This window comes from Bubalus bubalis, chromosome 23 (genome assembly GCF_019923935.1).
Source record: "Bubalus bubalis isolate 160015118507 breed Murrah chromosome 23, NDDB_SH_1, whole genome shotgun sequence".
Taxonomy (NCBI): Eukaryota; Metazoa; Chordata; class Mammalia; order Artiodactyla; family Bovidae; genus Bubalus; species Bubalus bubalis.
Genome location: NC_059179.1, coordinates 7,985,483 through 8,002,907, shown reverse-complemented (window position 1 = coordinate 8,002,907; position 17,425 = coordinate 7,985,483). Strand labels below are relative to the sequence as shown.

General features: G+C 39.1%; 1 protein-coding gene across 4 annotated transcripts in view; it reads left to right on the top strand.

Moving 5' to 3' along the window:
- The window catches only part of PRKG1 (protein kinase cGMP-dependent 1), a 1,428,274-nt gene that overhangs the window by 658,103 nt on the left and 752,746 nt on the right, over positions 1 to 17,425 (top strand). The gene's annotated exons all lie outside the window — the stretch shown is intronic.

Genomic DNA, 17,425 nt, shown 5'->3' with positions numbered 1-17,425 from the left:
ATGGGGAAGGCGATGAGGGGTGTCAACAGATGATCCACATCAACGTTCTAAGCATGACTAGGGTTTGGAGACAGGTATGTGAGGGAGATGACATTCAGAGAACAATTATTTAAACAAAGGCATGGAGTTAGGAATTGAATATTGCTCTGTGACTACTCATTGTCTTTCTCTTGATATAAGTTGATACCTCAATATGGGAAAGAGTGTCCCTTTGAGGGGTAAAAAAAAAAACAAAACAGAAACAACAAAAAAGGAATTAGTGAATACTATAGGTAACTTGAAGAAAGGGTCTTATAGATCAGATTCACCCCAGCTTAATTTTTAAAGGCTTGTCTATAAGTCAGTCTGTCCATTTTTTTGAACATACATGTCCCTACCTCCTTACTTTAGCCATCAAGACTTTTAGCAGGCTGAGGGTTAGGATTAGAGAGTTCAGCGACTTCTTCATGGTCACACCTGAAGCACCAAAAGTAATAGGAAGCCACTCAGGACCACTGTGTCAGGATGCTGATCCTCACAGCTTGGGCAAGCCTGCTTTTCCCATCCAAGCCCATCTGCCTCCTGGGCACTTTTCTGAGTAAGCAAGAGCTGATTCAGACAGAGTTCACTTCATCAGATTAAATTTTGTACATCAGAGCATTCAGGGGAGATCACATTACCCATGGGGACTTTACTTGGCAAGGTACATCTCTTAAAGGAGGAACTAAGCTTTGTATTACAAATTTAGCCTAATGTGATGCAAATTGCCATTAACTGATTCTATTAAAAAAATACCAAACTGGTGTCTTAAAGCTTTTCCAGGACTGGCAAATATTAGACCATATGTTAGGTGGAGAAAAGACTTTCTGGGCTACTTTCTTGCCTTTTAGCTTCGTGGCATCATTGTTGGAGAATCTTCCTCTCTCTTCATGGAAAAATGACAAGGGCTGCTAATGTGTGATTCACTTGAGGAGCAGAGTTGTATTTTGTCCTCCCAAGAGGGGAAAGAAAAATTACTTCATAAAGTTGGAAAATAGACTTCAGTTTTTTCATTTCTTGCCTTTGATGAACAATCTTCACCCTCCTCTTGTGGGTAATCAGACTTTTATCCTAATGAGGAGAACAAAGTCACAGTTTATCTTCAGCTTTTTCTGATTCACGTGTGTGTATGTGTACCAAAACACCTTCTTTAATTTCATGCAAGAGGATCCCATGACTCACTGTACCCTCTAAGGAATAACTTGTTGCATGTAGGACATAATAGAAACAATTTTAATCTTATTTTCTCTTATTTCTTCAACTGTGAACTTAGCTTGCACGATTGTTGAGTTTTCTGTTAGAGAATAGAGTGTTTTTATGTTTCAGTAACTTTAAAACAAGTATTGAACGACAAAAGTTCACTTTAGAATGTCTAGCAATGATTTTTACATTAGTTCCTTCCTTCCCCCAGTACATAGCAAATAATGTCCAGAGTAGTGGAAGAATTCTTAGAGTTTTCCCGGTGGTTCAGTGGAAAAGAATCTGCCTGCAATATATGAGACACCAGAGACACAGCTTCAATCGTTGCATCAGGAAGATCCCTTGGAGGAGGAAATGGCAACCCACTCCAGTATTCTTGCCTGGAGAATCCCATGGAAAGAGGAGCCTGGCACGCTACAGTCTATGGGGTCACAAAGAGTCGGACATGACTGAATGACTAAACAGAGTGTAAGAATTCTTACCATCCATGCTCCTTGACTGTCTTCTCCTGTGTTCCATAGGCTGCAAGGAAAATGAAGATCACAGGAAGCTAGTATCCATGCTCCTTGACTGTCTTCTCCTGTGTTCCATAGGCTGCAAGGAAAATGAAGATCGCAGGAAGCTAGTATATCTGATAGTTAGGAAACTTTGGGTCAACTTATAATAATCGGAGATGATTCGGAGTTGGACATAGTGCCAGTGTTGTAAAGAGACAAATTAACAAAGGTGTGGTAAGGAGGTCATGGCTTCAGGATAGGGAGGTGCTACTGCTGGGCGTGAGCTGGGCAGACTAGACTATTCCAGGTGAAGATCTGCAGGGAAGGAGATAAAATTGTGTAATTCAGAAGCCATTTGCAACGTAGCAATGCCTTCCAATGTTTAACAAGTGCTAGTCTTGTACCTAATTCCTGTATACTTAGAAGAGTTAATTTTATATTGAATTTTCTTCTTGTTCAAACCCCTTCATTATTTATGTTAAGAGTTAGCCAAATATTTGGGAAGCACAACCGCTTGCTGCTGGCTAAGACTGGAAGACAGTAGGGGCTGAAAGCCAAAGTGAAGTGGTATTTTCTCAGGCAAAATTAAGAAAATTTGCTTCCCTAGGATGGCTTCTTACAAATCACTGTGCTTAAGATACTTTTTTCTTACCTTTCTAAGGCAGCAAAATATAGAGGAAATGCACTTGAGAGTATTTGTTGAATACATGTATGACAAAGGTAATTTGCTTTCTATGCCAGGATAATTGTGGACCATGAAATTATAGTAGTAACATCTGCCCTTTGTAGAATACTTTTTCTCCACTGGATACTGGATTGAGTGCTTTTTACATACTTAATCTATTCTAAACTCATTTAATTTGAATCACAATGCATGGGACAGATGTTTTTTAAGATGAGAAAACCTAAATCAAGAAGTATGACTACTTGCTGGTCACTCACTAGTAAATGGAGAGTGCAAGTTCTGACCAAAGCATTTGAGCTTCAGAAATTAGCAAAAATTACAGTCACATAGCCTTAGGTAAACCATATAATTTCTCTGTATTTGTTTCTTTAGCTATTATTAAAGGCAAAAATGCAGTCTCTGATGGGCTGTTGTATTAAAGTAATACATATAAATGCTGACAGCTGGTATAACACATAAGGACTACTAATTAATAAGGTATATGTACCCTGCAACTTCTTTATTTGACCACTACTTGACTGAAGTGGTCTTGATTTTTCTAGAGCATTTTGATGTTCCCTTGAATGGATGAATTTGAATCTGATGAGATGACGTGATAACTACAACGCTAATCCTGATACGATGGCCCAAGCTGGAATTTATATGCTCTAAGAGTGTCTGATATACAGGGCGTACAATGGTATATGTGTATACATACATATATATGTGTTTGTATATTTTCTTGTGGGCACCAAACTGTATACCTAAACCATTGTTACTTTGACTTGTTTGCATTTTAAGTTTCAATTTAGAAGACTTTTTGGAAAAAAAAAATCCTTGATTATTCTGAAAATAGACTGATATGATGACCCTTTTAAAATTGATATATGGTATGTAAAAATTGTTGTTCAGTTGCTAAGTCGTGTCTGACTCTTTGCGACCTCAGGACTGCAGCACACCAAGCTTCTCAGTCCTTCGCTATCTTCTGGAGTTTGCTCAAACTCATGTACATTGAGTCAGTGATGGCATTCAACCATCTTATCCTCTGTAGCCCCCCTCTCCTCTTGCCCTCCGTCTTTCTCAGCATCGGGTCTTTTCCAATGAGTCAGTCAGCTTTTCGCATTAGGTGGCCAAAATATTGGAGCTTCAGCTTCAGCACCAGTCCTTCCAATCAATAGTCAGGGTTGATTTCCTTTAGGACTGACTGGATTGATCTCCTTGCTGTCCAAGGGGCTTTCAAGAGTCTTCTCCAGTGCCACAGTTCAAAAGGGTCAGTTCTTTGAATGATGTCAAAATGAAGCCACACAAAAGAAATGAGATCACTTCCTTTTAAAATCATTCTACTTTGACATATTTTACACTTGCTCTTCCACAGTCCCTATACTATCTTGAGGTTAGGTAGGCTTGAAGCCAAAAGGAGAGATGAGATGGTTCAACGGCATCACTGACTCAATGGACATGAATTTGAGCAAACTCCAGGAGATGGTGAAGGACAGGGAATCCTGGTGTTCATGGGGTTGCAAAGAGTTAGTCATGACTTAATGACTGAATACATACACACAGATTCTTCATAGAAGTTAATCCCATCAAACTTGGATCCCTCAATTTTGAAAAACCGCATGTGCATTTCTACTTGTGAAATAATCAATGTATAAATATATTTATATATTTATATTTTAGATTATGTCATTAATACTTCCTAGTGCAAGTTCTGGGGTGACACTTGCCTGAGTTTGAATCTGGCTTCACCATTTACTAGCATGTACTCTTAGGCAAGTTATTTAGATTCTCTGCCCTTGATTTGCCCAACAGTAGGAGAAGGTGATGGCACCCCACTCCAATACTCTTGCCTGGAAAATCCCATGGATGGAGGAGCCTGGTGGGCTGCAGTCCATGGGGTCGTGAAGAGTTGGACACTACTTAGTGACTTCACTTTCACTTTTCACTTTCATGCACTGGAGAAGGAAATGGCAACCCACTCCAGTGTTCTTGCCTGGAGAATCCCAGGGACGGGGGAGCCTGGTGGGCTGCCTTCTATGGGGTCGCACAGGGTCAGACATGACTAAAGTGACGTAGCAGCAGCAGCAGCAGTATGAAGATAATTAATCTCCTAAGTAAAGGTTATTATGAAGATTAAAATTTATGTACCTGTATTAAAATTTATGTAACAATCTTGTTAGTATTAAGTGACATTTATAATTAATATACAAATATTTCTTTTCCTTATTCTCATTTTTAGTTTATTTGAAAAGTTTTTTGACAAGTTTATTGAAAATAAACTTCATAGACAAATCTTGTATTTAATCTCTGAAGTGTGTGCCTATCTCAAAATTATGATTTTTATCTTCAGTAAAATAGGAATAATTATACTTGTCTTGACTACTCATAGGATTGTTTTAAGAATCTAATGAGATGCCATTGGTGAGGATGGTGTGAAAATTTCCAAGTTGTAGTATACATAGTCATATAAATGTTATATCAAAGAATAAGCCTGAGAGAAAGAGAGGAGGAATATTTTACAAGAAGAAGCGATAGTCTACTTTAAGAGAAATAGAAGGATATGTTCATGAAGCCTTCATGAAGACAGGTAGAAATTTGGAAATCATGTTGAAAATGAGATAATATCGAAAGAAAAGATGACCAATGAAATCATGGTATAGTGGTTAAGGACATAATCTTTGGAGAAGGACTTCAGGAATCAAAAAAGGATGACCATATTGAGATGAGAGCTTTCCATTTACACCTACTTAGGGAATATAAGCCACTGAAGAGGGTGATTGTAGCCATGAAATTAAAAGAGGATTGCTCCTTGGAAAAAAAGCTATGGCCAACCTAGAGAGCATATTATAAAGCAGAGACATCACTTTGCCAACAAAGGTCTGTATAGTCAAAACTATGGTTTTTTCCAGTATTCATGTATGAATTGGATCATAAAGAGTTGGACCATGTGTGAGTTGGACCATAAAGAAGACTGAGTGCCAAATAACTGATACTTTGAATTGTGGTGCTGGACAGTCCTTTGGACTGCAAGGTGGTCAAATCAGTCAATCCTAAGGAAATAAACCCTGAATATTCAAAAGAGGAACTGATACTGAGCTCCAAAACTTTGACCACCTGAGATGAAGAGCCAACTCACTGGAAAAGACCCTGATGCTGGGAAAGACTGAAGGCAACAGGAGAAGGGGGAGGAGGCAGAAGATGGAATGGTTAGATAATAGCATCACTAGCTCAATGAAGATGACTGGGAGATAGTGGAGGACAGAGGAGCCTGGCATGCTGGAGTCTTTGGACAATAGCAAAGGGAATATAAAATGTACTTTATAAATAAACTTGATTAAGATAATAAAGATGATAATTTTAGCAGGGGAAAGTTTTTTTATTATTATTATTTTCTGTACAGCAGATTTGGAATTTGGCACTTTATCTAATCAGATGAAGTATGACATGTATAGTATTATGAAGCTTTCAACTTTCAGAGGGATGTGCAAATCAGCCTGGCATATACTGAAAGCCTTGAGGAAACTGCAGGCATTGAACTTCATACCTCTCTACTGAAAGGCAGGAGAAATACCTAAGGGACTGGCAGGGAATGGGATAATGGGGAGGGTAGAGAGGAAGAGAGAGAAAAAAAAAAAAAACATCAAAATTGAATACTTGTTGTTTCCTAGCAAAAGAGAGAAAGCAGTATAAGGCAATTTGGGAATGTCACAATTGAACACACAAAATTAAATTTTTTTCAGAAAGCAATTTACTATATTGACAGTTTCCATTTTTACTTTTGAAAATTTCAGAGTAAAGCCTGTTCCTTTTAATAATTGCTGACAATCCTTCCAAAGTTAAAATCTGAGCTATTTGTCAGAAACCATTAATTGCAGCCATATTCTGTGCTATGCAATATTTTGCATTTATATTGAGTCTTTCAATCAGTTAACAGAAATCTATGAGTACTTTATGGAGAAGGAAATGGCAATCCACTCCAGTACTATTGCCTGGAGAATCCCATGGACAGAGGAGCCTGGTAGGCAACAGTCCATGGGGTCGCAAAGAGTCGGACGCGAGTGAGTGACTTCACTTTCACTATGAGTACTTTAAGGATCATTCTTATAGAATAACAAAAGTAAATCATAGTTAACTAAGTTTCTGTATTTACAGATTGCTCTGGGGAAAATTAATAAACATAAAAGAATGAGATTCTTGGGCATAGGTCTAGGCAGTGTGTTGGAATCAGGGAGTTATAAAATGTGATGCTGGAAGGTACCTTCAGCATTATCCAGGACAACACCCCCATTTACAAATGAGAAAATAGGGACACAATGGACTTAGCCAGTGGTTCTCGAACTGGTTTCTGTAGCATCAGTATCACCTAGATACACATTAGAAATGCTTGTTCTTGGATCCTACACTCAGGACCTGCTGAAACTCTGGGGATGGAGTGTAGCAATCTGTGTTTCAAGAAGCAGTTTCAGGAAGACTGTGATGTGCACTGGGCCAGATTTTAACTAATCTAAAAGAGTCCATATTTTAACTAGTCTAGAGTAGATTAGATTTTAACTAGTCTAGAGTATATTAGTCTAGATTTTAACTAGTCTAGACTAGATTAGTCTAGATTTTAACTATTGTGGACTAGATTTTAGGTTGAGAACCCTTGGACTAGATTTAATTATTCTAGCACGTATATCCCAGTGTGTTTCCCACTGCAAAATGCTGCTTTTATTCTTTTCTGTCAGTCCTTCTTGAAATTAATAGGAAGAAGACATTCAAAACTCGATTGTGTACACAAGCATTAAGCACGGTGGAAAAACAGAGGATACTGTTTTGCAATATACATCTTAAGATATCTTTGCATGACTTGAAAATTTTAGACAGAAGTGGTACTTTTAAGACTTTAATAATGCAGATAATTATCTCATTTCCCTAATTCAAAGCACTCTGATTCTCCTAGAATCTGTAGGAGGTATTTAAGGATAGTACTCTAGCCTCATACTACTAATATTTAGAAAGAGACTTTATATCTTGCTTAAATGGAGTCAGTCCTACATCCTTTCCCTTGTCTTGCATCCAGATTAATAAACGATGACAAAGAATAATAGAGCCTTTAAATTTTTTCACTTCCTTGCAATATACACTGTAAACTGATGTATATTGCTGTGAATTCCTAATGCATGTTTTAGAATGCTGAATATAGAATAAGCATTAATACATATTGCATTTAATCACTAAAAGGAAATTGCCATTATTGAACTCTGAATAATATGTAAATTGCCCTCTTGATTGGCTTAAATTGGTTTACTTAGATTCAAGATAATTCTCCCATAAAATAATTGTTATGGTTCTTTTGCAAACAAATCAGGTGCATGTTTTTCATCAGAGACTATGAGAAGATTCAACTGAGAATCTTCTATTGGAGGCAAAATTCAAATTTTCTTTTTTCTTTTTAATTTATTTTTTTTATTGAAGGATAATTGCTTTACAGAATTTTGTTGTTTTCTGTCAAACCTCAACATTAATCAGCCATAGGTATAAATATATCCCTTCCCTTTTCAACCTCCCTCCCATCTCCCTCCCCATCCTGACCCTCTCCATTGATACAGAGCTCCTGTTTGAGTTTCCTGAGCCATACAGCAAAATTCCCGTTGGCTATCTATTTTACATACTGTTTTGTAAGTTTCCATGTTACTCTTTCCATATATCTCACTCTCTCCTCCCCTCTCCCCATGTCCATAAGTCTATTCTCTATGTCTGTTTCTCCACTGCTGCCCTGTAAATAAATTCTTTAGATTTCATATATGTGCGTTAGAATATTATATTTATTTTTCTCTTTTGGACTCACTTCACTCTGTATAATAGGTTCTACGTTCATCCACCTCATCAGATCTGACTCAAATGTGTTCCTTTTTATGGCTGAGTATATTCCATTGTGTATATGTACCACAAGTTCTTTATCCATTCATCTGTCAATGGACATCTAGGTTGCTTCCATGTTCTAGCTATTGTAAATAGTGCTTCAATGAACAATGGGATACATGCGTCTTTTTCAATTTTCATTTCCTCAGGCTATAAGCCTAGGAGTGGGAATGTTGGGTCATGTGGTGGTTTTATTCCTAGTTTCTTAAGGAATCTCCATACCATCTTCCATAGTGGTTGTATCAATTTACATTCCCACCAACAGTGCAAGAGCGTTCTCTTTTCTCCACACCCTCTCCAGGATTTATTGTTTGTAGACTTTTTGATGATGGCCATTCTGACTGGTGTGAAGTGATATTTCATTGTGATTTTGATTTGCATTTCTCTAATAATGAGTGATGTAGAGCATTTTTTCATGTGTTTGTTAGCCAACTGTATGTCTTCTTTGGAGAAATGGTTTCCTTTGTGTAAGTTCTCACTATTTGATTCTCCCTAGGATTAGTTCTCTTGTAGTCTGGGGTTTTGAAGTCAGTGCTCCCACTCCAAAGGCTCAGGACTTGATCTCGAGTTTGTGTGGGTCTTTTCCACTGGTCAGGTACTCCTCTCCACTCTCAGCTGGTGTTCTGCATGCACTTCTGTGTCTGAATGTGTATTCCTGATGTATCTGTGGAGAGACATGTACTCCACGTCCACCTACTCCTCTGCCATCTTGTTCTCCTGTAGTGCATTCAGGAACTGAGATCCACTTTTATCCTCAGGCTGGGTGGGCTTGTGTTCTTCCCATCAGCTTGAGGGGCCTGATTGGTGCTGAAGGGACAGCTCTGGCTATGGCCAGATCAGGCTTTAGGACCCATGGATAGCTTCAAAGGGGCTTCTGCATGTTCTCTCTTTTGCCTGTGCTTGTATTGTTGCCATGGCATATGCCTTCAGTGTGGCCACTGGGATGCCAAACAAGCCATTTCCCCTAACAAGACCCCTGGCTGCTGGCCCATTCAAAATCCAGTGTTCCCATGAAGCAATTATAATTAAACATAAACACAGAGCTCCTGACTTACGTCAGTTCAGTTCAGTCGCTCAGTCATGTCCGACTCTTTGTGACCCCATGAATCACAGCACGCCAGGCCTCCCTGTCCATCACCATCTCCCGGAGTTCACTCAAACTCACATCCATCGAGTTGGTGATGCCATCCAGCCATCTCATCCTCTGTCGTCCCCTTTTCCTCCTGCCCCCAATGCCTCCCAGCATCAGAGTCCTTACCAATGAGTCAACTCTTTGCATGAGGTAGCCAAAGTACTGAAGTTTCAGCTTTAGCATCATTCCTTCCAAAGAACACCCAGGGCTGATCTGCTTTAGAATGGACTGGTTGGATCTCCTTGCAGTCCAAGGGACTTACATAGGTACTTCCAAACCCCAGTATCTAATTTGGGACTTGTAATTTTATTTTACTATGAGACTGTCCCCAACATTGTGTGAGCTTCAAGCCCCACAAAATCTAGATCCTTTTTTTGATCTAGGGAGCGTTAGGTACTCTGTTAGTAGGCAAAAGTATTTTACATGTTAAACTGGGTAAAAGCTTTTCCATTTATGCTCAATGAACATCGAATTAAAATGAGTACCCAAGTCAGTGTGAAAGCAGATAGAAATTGTTTCTGTATAAGCACCTTGACAGTTGCCACTGGTTTTGGATTCACATTAGGCTAGGTTGTCAATCACTTCTTTAGCATTTTAGATTTCCTTTTTCTTGAATAGCAATAGACAGGAAGCACTTAGTAGCTTACTGTGATATTAGCCAATGGAGTATGTATTCATATACTTATAAATCTAAGTCTCTAAATGCTTTCAAAGGAAGGACAACTGTATTTTGGGTCAATTCTGGCCCCAGGAATTCAAAAGACACTTTTTAGTTTAAAAACTTTAAAAGAAAGCATCTTGATTCATCCCTGAAATCAATGCCAAATGCTTATTGAATGGATATGTCTTTGATTTGTTTGTGTGGCTTACATCTCTGATGTCTTGGAATGACAGCATGATTTACATCTTCATTTTAGTGAAAGGATAGCTTTTTCCTTCATTCAAAGAGACAAAAAAAAAATGATCCAGTTGTACATATGCTTCAGTTTAAGTAGGGTTGGATGTTATAACTAATTTCAAAATTCCCTGTGGGAGAGCAGAGGATTACTATGGTCTTCTTTTGGTTGGCGTTTTAAAAGCTGAAATGTTGCCAGCAATGCTTTTAAATCACTCACTGCTATAGAAGGGCAGTTATAAGGGAAAACAAACCAAGTAGTATCTCTAAATAATAGCAGCCGCAATGGTAACAGTAAGCATTCTAATGGACTCTGTGTGTGTCAGCATGAGGCTCATTTGGTTTATGGCTTTAGACTCATCGCCTCTTTGCTCAGCTTTATTCTTAATGTGTTCAGTCATATCTGACTCTTTGTAACCCTTAAGACTGTAGTCTGCCAGGCTCCTCTGTCAATGGGATTTTTCAGGCAAGAATACTGAAGTGGATTGTCATTTCCTCCTCCAGGGGATCTTCCTGACCCAGGGATTGAACCCACATCTTATGTGTCTCCTGTATTGCAGACAGATTCTTTACCACTGAAGCATCAGGGAAGCCCCTTATTGTTAATGAGTTACCATCTTATTCAAGTAAATTTCTCTCTCCAGACCTCAGTTTCTTTGTATATTTAACTTGTAGGATGGTGCCTGCCACATAGCTGATGATAAATATTAAAAGTATAACAAACAGAGTTTATAGCTGTTTCAGTGAAGAAATCTGAGGTGCATTCTGTAAGCATGAGATCACTTGGTGGGGAATGAGGTGGTGGGGAGGATCAGGCAGTGATCTAGGTTGAAAGTGAAAGTGCCTCTCTTGCCTGTACTTGCCCACATTTGGGCAACAAAAGAGTAAAAATTAGTGTTATGTTAGTGACATTATTAGGAGAGTAAATGGTGATGTCAGGAGGGACAACTAACCACCATGCTTTCTCTCTGATCTCTTGGTAACATTACGAAGACACAATCAGGGCCAGGGACTAGGTTGTATTCTGTTTTGATGCTTTAGTTTAAAAGCTGGTGACTCCTTAACTTTCCTGGTAGTCATGGTGAAGAGTAACAGCAGTGGGTCCCCAAAGGGGCGCAGTATACAGTGACGCAGATAATACTGAGAAGGGCTTCCCAGGCGGCGGTAGTGGTAAAGATCCTGACTGCCAATGCAGGAGACAGGAGATGGGGGTTCAGTCCCTGGGGTGGGAAGATCCCCTGGAGAAGGAAATGGCAACCCACTCCAGTATTCTTGCCTGAAGAATCCCATGGACAGAGGAGTTGGGCTACAGTCCATGGGGTCACACAGAGTCAGACTCATCTGAAGTGATTTAGCACATATAATACTGAGAACCTAAACTGACTTCTAGAAGTTTATTAAAAGGTTAAAAAAAAAAATATTGCAGATGGTTCAGTGACTGTGGAACCAACATGTTTGCTTTTTTTTTTCAGATTGATAAGATGATCACAATTTTAAAATACTTCTCCTAGCCTTCTCTCTGCGTTTTTATTTACTCCCATTCACTTTGCAGATAGCCTTTTGGTTGGATCTCTTCAGAAAGTAACGTTCTAGCATAAGAACCAAATAAGATCAACACTGCACAAGGGCAGAGTATCCAGTCTGTGGTGTGCTCTGTGGCTCTGTAATACAGTTTTTTTATTACCCAACAGCTTGCTACAATACATTAAATCTTTACTACAGGAATCACTTTTTGGATTAAGATATGCTGGGTGGTCTAACTTGAACTTGATCAATGGGAAGATTTGAATTATTTTATTTTTTAATGCACATAACTCATTTATCTTTGACTACCAGGAAAACTCCAGTAAAGTGAATATATCAAAACTGTGTTGGATTATAGTCAGCAAGCACATTTACATGTGTATAACTCTGCACTTTTCCTATGTGAAGGAACCCTTGGCCTCATAATTCTCAACCCAGGACTGTTCAACCCCTAAGGAACTGTATGACTTTGAGAGTGGAGGGACTTCAAAGAGCAATAATATATTAGTTCTAATATATTAATTTTAAAACAGATATGTTGGTATTTTAGAAGATTAATTATGCAAATAATTAATTTTTCATTAAAAGTATGAATAAAACATTTTAAAGGTAGATTATATTAAAGTAATAGATCCCATTTCATGGAAATAACAATAAATAAGATAAACATAAAACTAATTATTTAGGTATTGCTATGTGCCTAGTATTCAGCTAAAATTTTACATCATGAAGTAGGTGTTATTTTCATAGTACTGATAAGAAATGGTAGCTTCAGGAGGCCAACTAACTTGCTTTTAGTCAAAGTTTTTTTAAGTAGGGAAGTTGAAATTTGAATTTAGGCACTCTACCTTTAGAACTGTAATTCTCAACCATTGTATTTTATAATATCAGCCAAAATTTGTAACTCCCTGTAAACATCCTTCAGGACAGTATGGATATCTGTGTGGATGTACATATATATTGGTACAAAATTTTATATAAGTGAATAAGTATAGGCTGTTCTGTAAGCTATTTTTTTTTGATCTACAATGTGTCATGGGTCTCTTTCTATATTAAAAAACAGGATAGAGGATAGAGGTGAGGTCAGGTGGCCTTGGCCTGCAGCAGCTGGAAGCAGGATTTCAGTTCCTGGCCAGAGATTGAAGTCAGGCCTCAGAAGTGAGAGCATTAAATCCTAACTACTAGACCAGTGGTCAGTGACAAGACCATGGCCCTTCAGTTTTGCAGAAAAGTATTCCCACAAAGATGGAAAGTAGTGAAACACGTTAAGTGTTTATTAGAGGAAAAAGAGTGCCTGTGGATAGACGCATGAGTAGGCGCAGAGAGAGGGTCACACCTTCATGGTAGTCTGCATCGCTTACATGAAGCATTTATTCTGGGCATTCGTTCACCAGTCATTTTGCTTTGCCTGGTTCTGAGTCCATATTTGACGTATCTCAGGATCCCCACATGTGTGCACACACATCCTAGTCAAGATGGATTACAGGCAGAAGGCTTATGGGTAGGTTCTTGTCACTCCCCTTTTTGACATCCAAGGACCTTTATAGTCCAGAAGGTCTCCTTGACTTTGAGAGTGAGAAAGACCTGGTCTCTATCTTTTATTTATGCAGGGCTCAGCTCCTCTTACTCTTCATCTTGGAATATCTGTCCACAGGTGACAGACTCCAGCTGTTCAGGCTGGGGCCCATCTATATCCTGCCTCAGAGGTACATAATTTTAAGGGATGAATGCAGTTCTATAATGATTAAAAAAAATACAAAGGTCACATGTGTATGTGTCATATCCTCTTTTATAGGCAGATATAAATTCTATAGAATATTAATTTATATACTGATGAGCTTTTTTTCTTTTTTTAGGGTCAGTCCTACTAGGAGGAATTTGGGGACAAAGGCTATAGCTATTATATATTTGGTGCATCTTTCTAGCAATCAAACAGGAAACTAGAGTAAATGAATGCTATGTTAGCTATGTTCTTTCAAAATTAAGTTATATCAGTGTTTTTCTTTTTTAACATAGCCAGAATAATTGTGATTGTTGAAGTGGGAGTTATTTTCATGTTTATTATCATTTGTATCTGCTTGCAAAATCAGTTCAGTTCAGTTGCTCAGTCGTGTCTGACTCTGCGACCCCATGGACTGCAGCATGACAGGCTTCCCTGTCCATCACCAGCTACTGGAGCTTGCTCAAACTTATGTCCATCCAGTTGGTGATGCCATCCAACCATCTCATTGTCTGTTGTCCCCTTCCTGCTTTCAATCTTTCCAAGCCTCAGGGTCTTTTCCAGTGAGTTAGTTCTTCGCATCAGGTGGCCAAAGTACTGGAGCTTCAGCTTCAGCATCAGTTCTTCCAAAGAATATTCAGGACTGCTTTCCTTTAGGATCGACTGGTTTGATCTCCTTGTAGTCCAAAGGACTGTTAAGAGTCTTCTCCAACACCACAGTTCAAAAGCATCAATTCTGCAGTGCTTGGCTTTCTTTATACTCCAACTCTCACATCCAAACATACATGACTACTGGAAAAACCATAGCTTTGAGTATATGGACCTTTGTTGGCAAAGTAATGTCACTGTTTTTTAATATTCTGTCTAGGTTGGTCATAGCTTTTCTTCCAAGGAGCAAGTGTCTTTTAATTTCATGGCTGCAGTCACCATCTGCAATGATTTTGGAGCCCAAGAAAATAAAGTCTGTCACTGTTACCACTGTTTCCCCATCTATTTGCCATGAAGTGATGTGACTGAATGCCATGATCTTAGTTTTTTCAATGTTGAGTTTTAAGTGAGCTTTTTCACTCTCTTCTTTCACTTTCATCAAGAGGCTCTTTAGTTCCTCTTCACTTTCTGCCAGAAGAGTGGTGTCATCTACGTATCTGAGGTATGGATATTTCTCCCTGCAATCTTGATTCTAGCTTGTGCTTCATCCAGTCTGGCATTTTGCATGATGTACTCTGCATATAAGTTAAATAAACAAGGTGACAGTATACAGCTTTGATATAGTCCTTTCCCAATTTGGAACCAGTCTGTTGTTCCATTTCTTACTCTTCCTGCTTGATCTGCATACAAATCTCTCAAGAGGCAGGTAAGGTGGTCTGGTATTCCTACCTCTAAGAATTTTCCAGTTTGTTGTGGTTCACATAGTCAAAGGCTTTAGCATAGTCAATGAAACAGAAGTACATGTTTTTTTTTTTTTTTCTGGAATTCTCTTGCTTTTTCTATGATCCAACGGATGTTGGCCATTTGATCTCTGGTTCCTCTACCATTTATAAATCCAGCTTGTACATCTGGAAGTTCTCAGTTCACATACTGTTGAAGCCAAGCTTGAAAGATTTTGAGCATTACTTTGCTAGCATGTGAGATGAGTGCAGTTGTATGGAAGTTTGAACATTTTATTGGCATTGCCTTTCTTTGGAATTGGAAGGAAAACTGGCCTTTTCCAGTCCTGTGGCCACTGCTGAGTTTTCCTAGTTGCTGGCATTTTGAGTATACCACTTTCACAGCATCATCTTTTTGGATTTGAAATAGCTCAACTGGAATTCCATCACCTCCACTAGCTTTGTTCATAGTGATGCTTTCTATGACGAAGTGATGCCCACTTGACTTCACATTCCAGGATGTCTGGCTCTAGGTGAGTGATCACACCATTGTGGTTATCTGGGTCATGAAGATCTTTTTATATAGTTCTTCTGTGTATTTTTGTCACCTCTTAATATATTCTGCTTCTGTTAGGTCCATACTGTTTCTGTTTATTGTGCCCATTTTTGCATGAAATATTCCCTTGGTATCCAAATTTTCTTGAAGAGATCTCTAGATCTTGAGTAGATTAGATCTTGAATTCTTGAATAGATTTCCCATTCTGTTGTTTTTCTCTTTCCTCAGCTTTATCCTTGTGCATGCCAGGACCCCTCAAAAGACTGAGCCAGACCTCCCTTTGAGTGTTTGAGTGTCTCCTGTGGAGTCATGGGTCAGCAGTGGGCTGCTGTGGGGGCAGGGACTCTGGCTGCAGCAAACCAGGGAGGCTCAGCATGTGAGCCCCACCATAGAACCTCTGAGCAGACAACCCACAGACTGGAGAACAACTGTACCAAAGAAGTTCTCACACTGTTGCAAAAGTTTTAAGACCACAATAGATTTCCCAACCTGGGGCTGGCAAAGGGACAGAGAATCCCCTGGGAATTTGACTTTGAAGGCTAGTGGCATTTGATTACAAAACTCCCACAGGACTGGGGAAACAGCCTCTTGGAGGGCACAAACAAACCTTGTTCACACCAGGACCCAGGAGAGAGGAGCAGTGATCCCACAAGAAACAGAGCCAGGCTTGCCTGTGAGTGTCCAGGAGTCTCAGGTGGAGGTGTGGGTCAACAGTGCAGTCAGGGGCACTGAATACAGCACTCCAGGCATAAGTCCTTTTGAAAGAGATTGCCTTTATCTCTGCCAAAGTTTGGCCTCAGGCCAGACTACAGGGAAGGAAAACAGCCACACCCATTAACAGAAAATTGGATTATAGATTTACTGAGCATGGCCCCACCCATCAGAACAAGACCCAGATTCTCCCATAGCCAGTTCCTCCTCCCATCAGGAAGAATGGGGAGTACATATGTTTATATTTTTAAACAGATTTATGATCAGAATGGATATTTTTACCAACTAGAGCTTTTGGAATCATATGATACAAAAAATTTTTATAATATCATTGTGTTTCGCTTACATTTCTCACTTTAAAGTCCAATGCTTAAAAAAGAAGTATCATACTTGAGTCCTGTAAAGTTTGTTAGCAAAACCAAATTTCAGATAATCTCTTAAAGTTTCTGAGATGATATTAAATTATTACAAGAATATATGGTTTTACACTACTGTAAAATAGGAAAAGGAGTATGCCAAGGCTGTATATTGTCACCCTGCTTATTTAACTTATATGCAGAGTACATCATGAGAAATGCTGGGCTGGAAGAAGCACAAGCTGGAATCGAGATTGCTGGGAGAAATATCAATAACCTCAAATATGCAGATGACACCACCCTTATGGCAGAAAGTGAAGAGGAACTAAAAAGCCTCTTGATGAAAGTGAAAGAGGAGAGTGAAAAAGTTGGCTTAAAGCTCAACATTCAGAAAACTAAGATCATGGCATCTTGTCCCATCACTTGATGGCAAATAGATGGGGAATCAAACGAAATAGTGAAAGACTTTATTTTGGGGGGCTCCAAAATCACTGTAGATGGTGATTGCAGCCATGAAATTAAAAGACTCATACTCCTTACAAGGAAAGTTATGACCAACCTAGATAGCATGTTCAAAAGCAGAGACATTACTTTGCCAACAAAGGTCCATCTAGTCAAGGCTATGGTTTGTCCAGTGGTGATATATGGAAGCGACAGTTGGACTGTGAAGAAAGCTGAGTGTGGAAGAATTGATGCTTTTGAACTGTGGTGTTGGATAAGACTCTTGAGAGTCCCTTGGACTGCAAGGAGATCCAACCAGTCCATCCTAAAGGACATTTAGTCATGAATATTCACTGGAAGGACTGATGCTGAAGCTGAAACTCCAATACTTTGGCCACCTGATGTGAAGAGCTGACTCATTGGAAAAGACTCTGATGCTG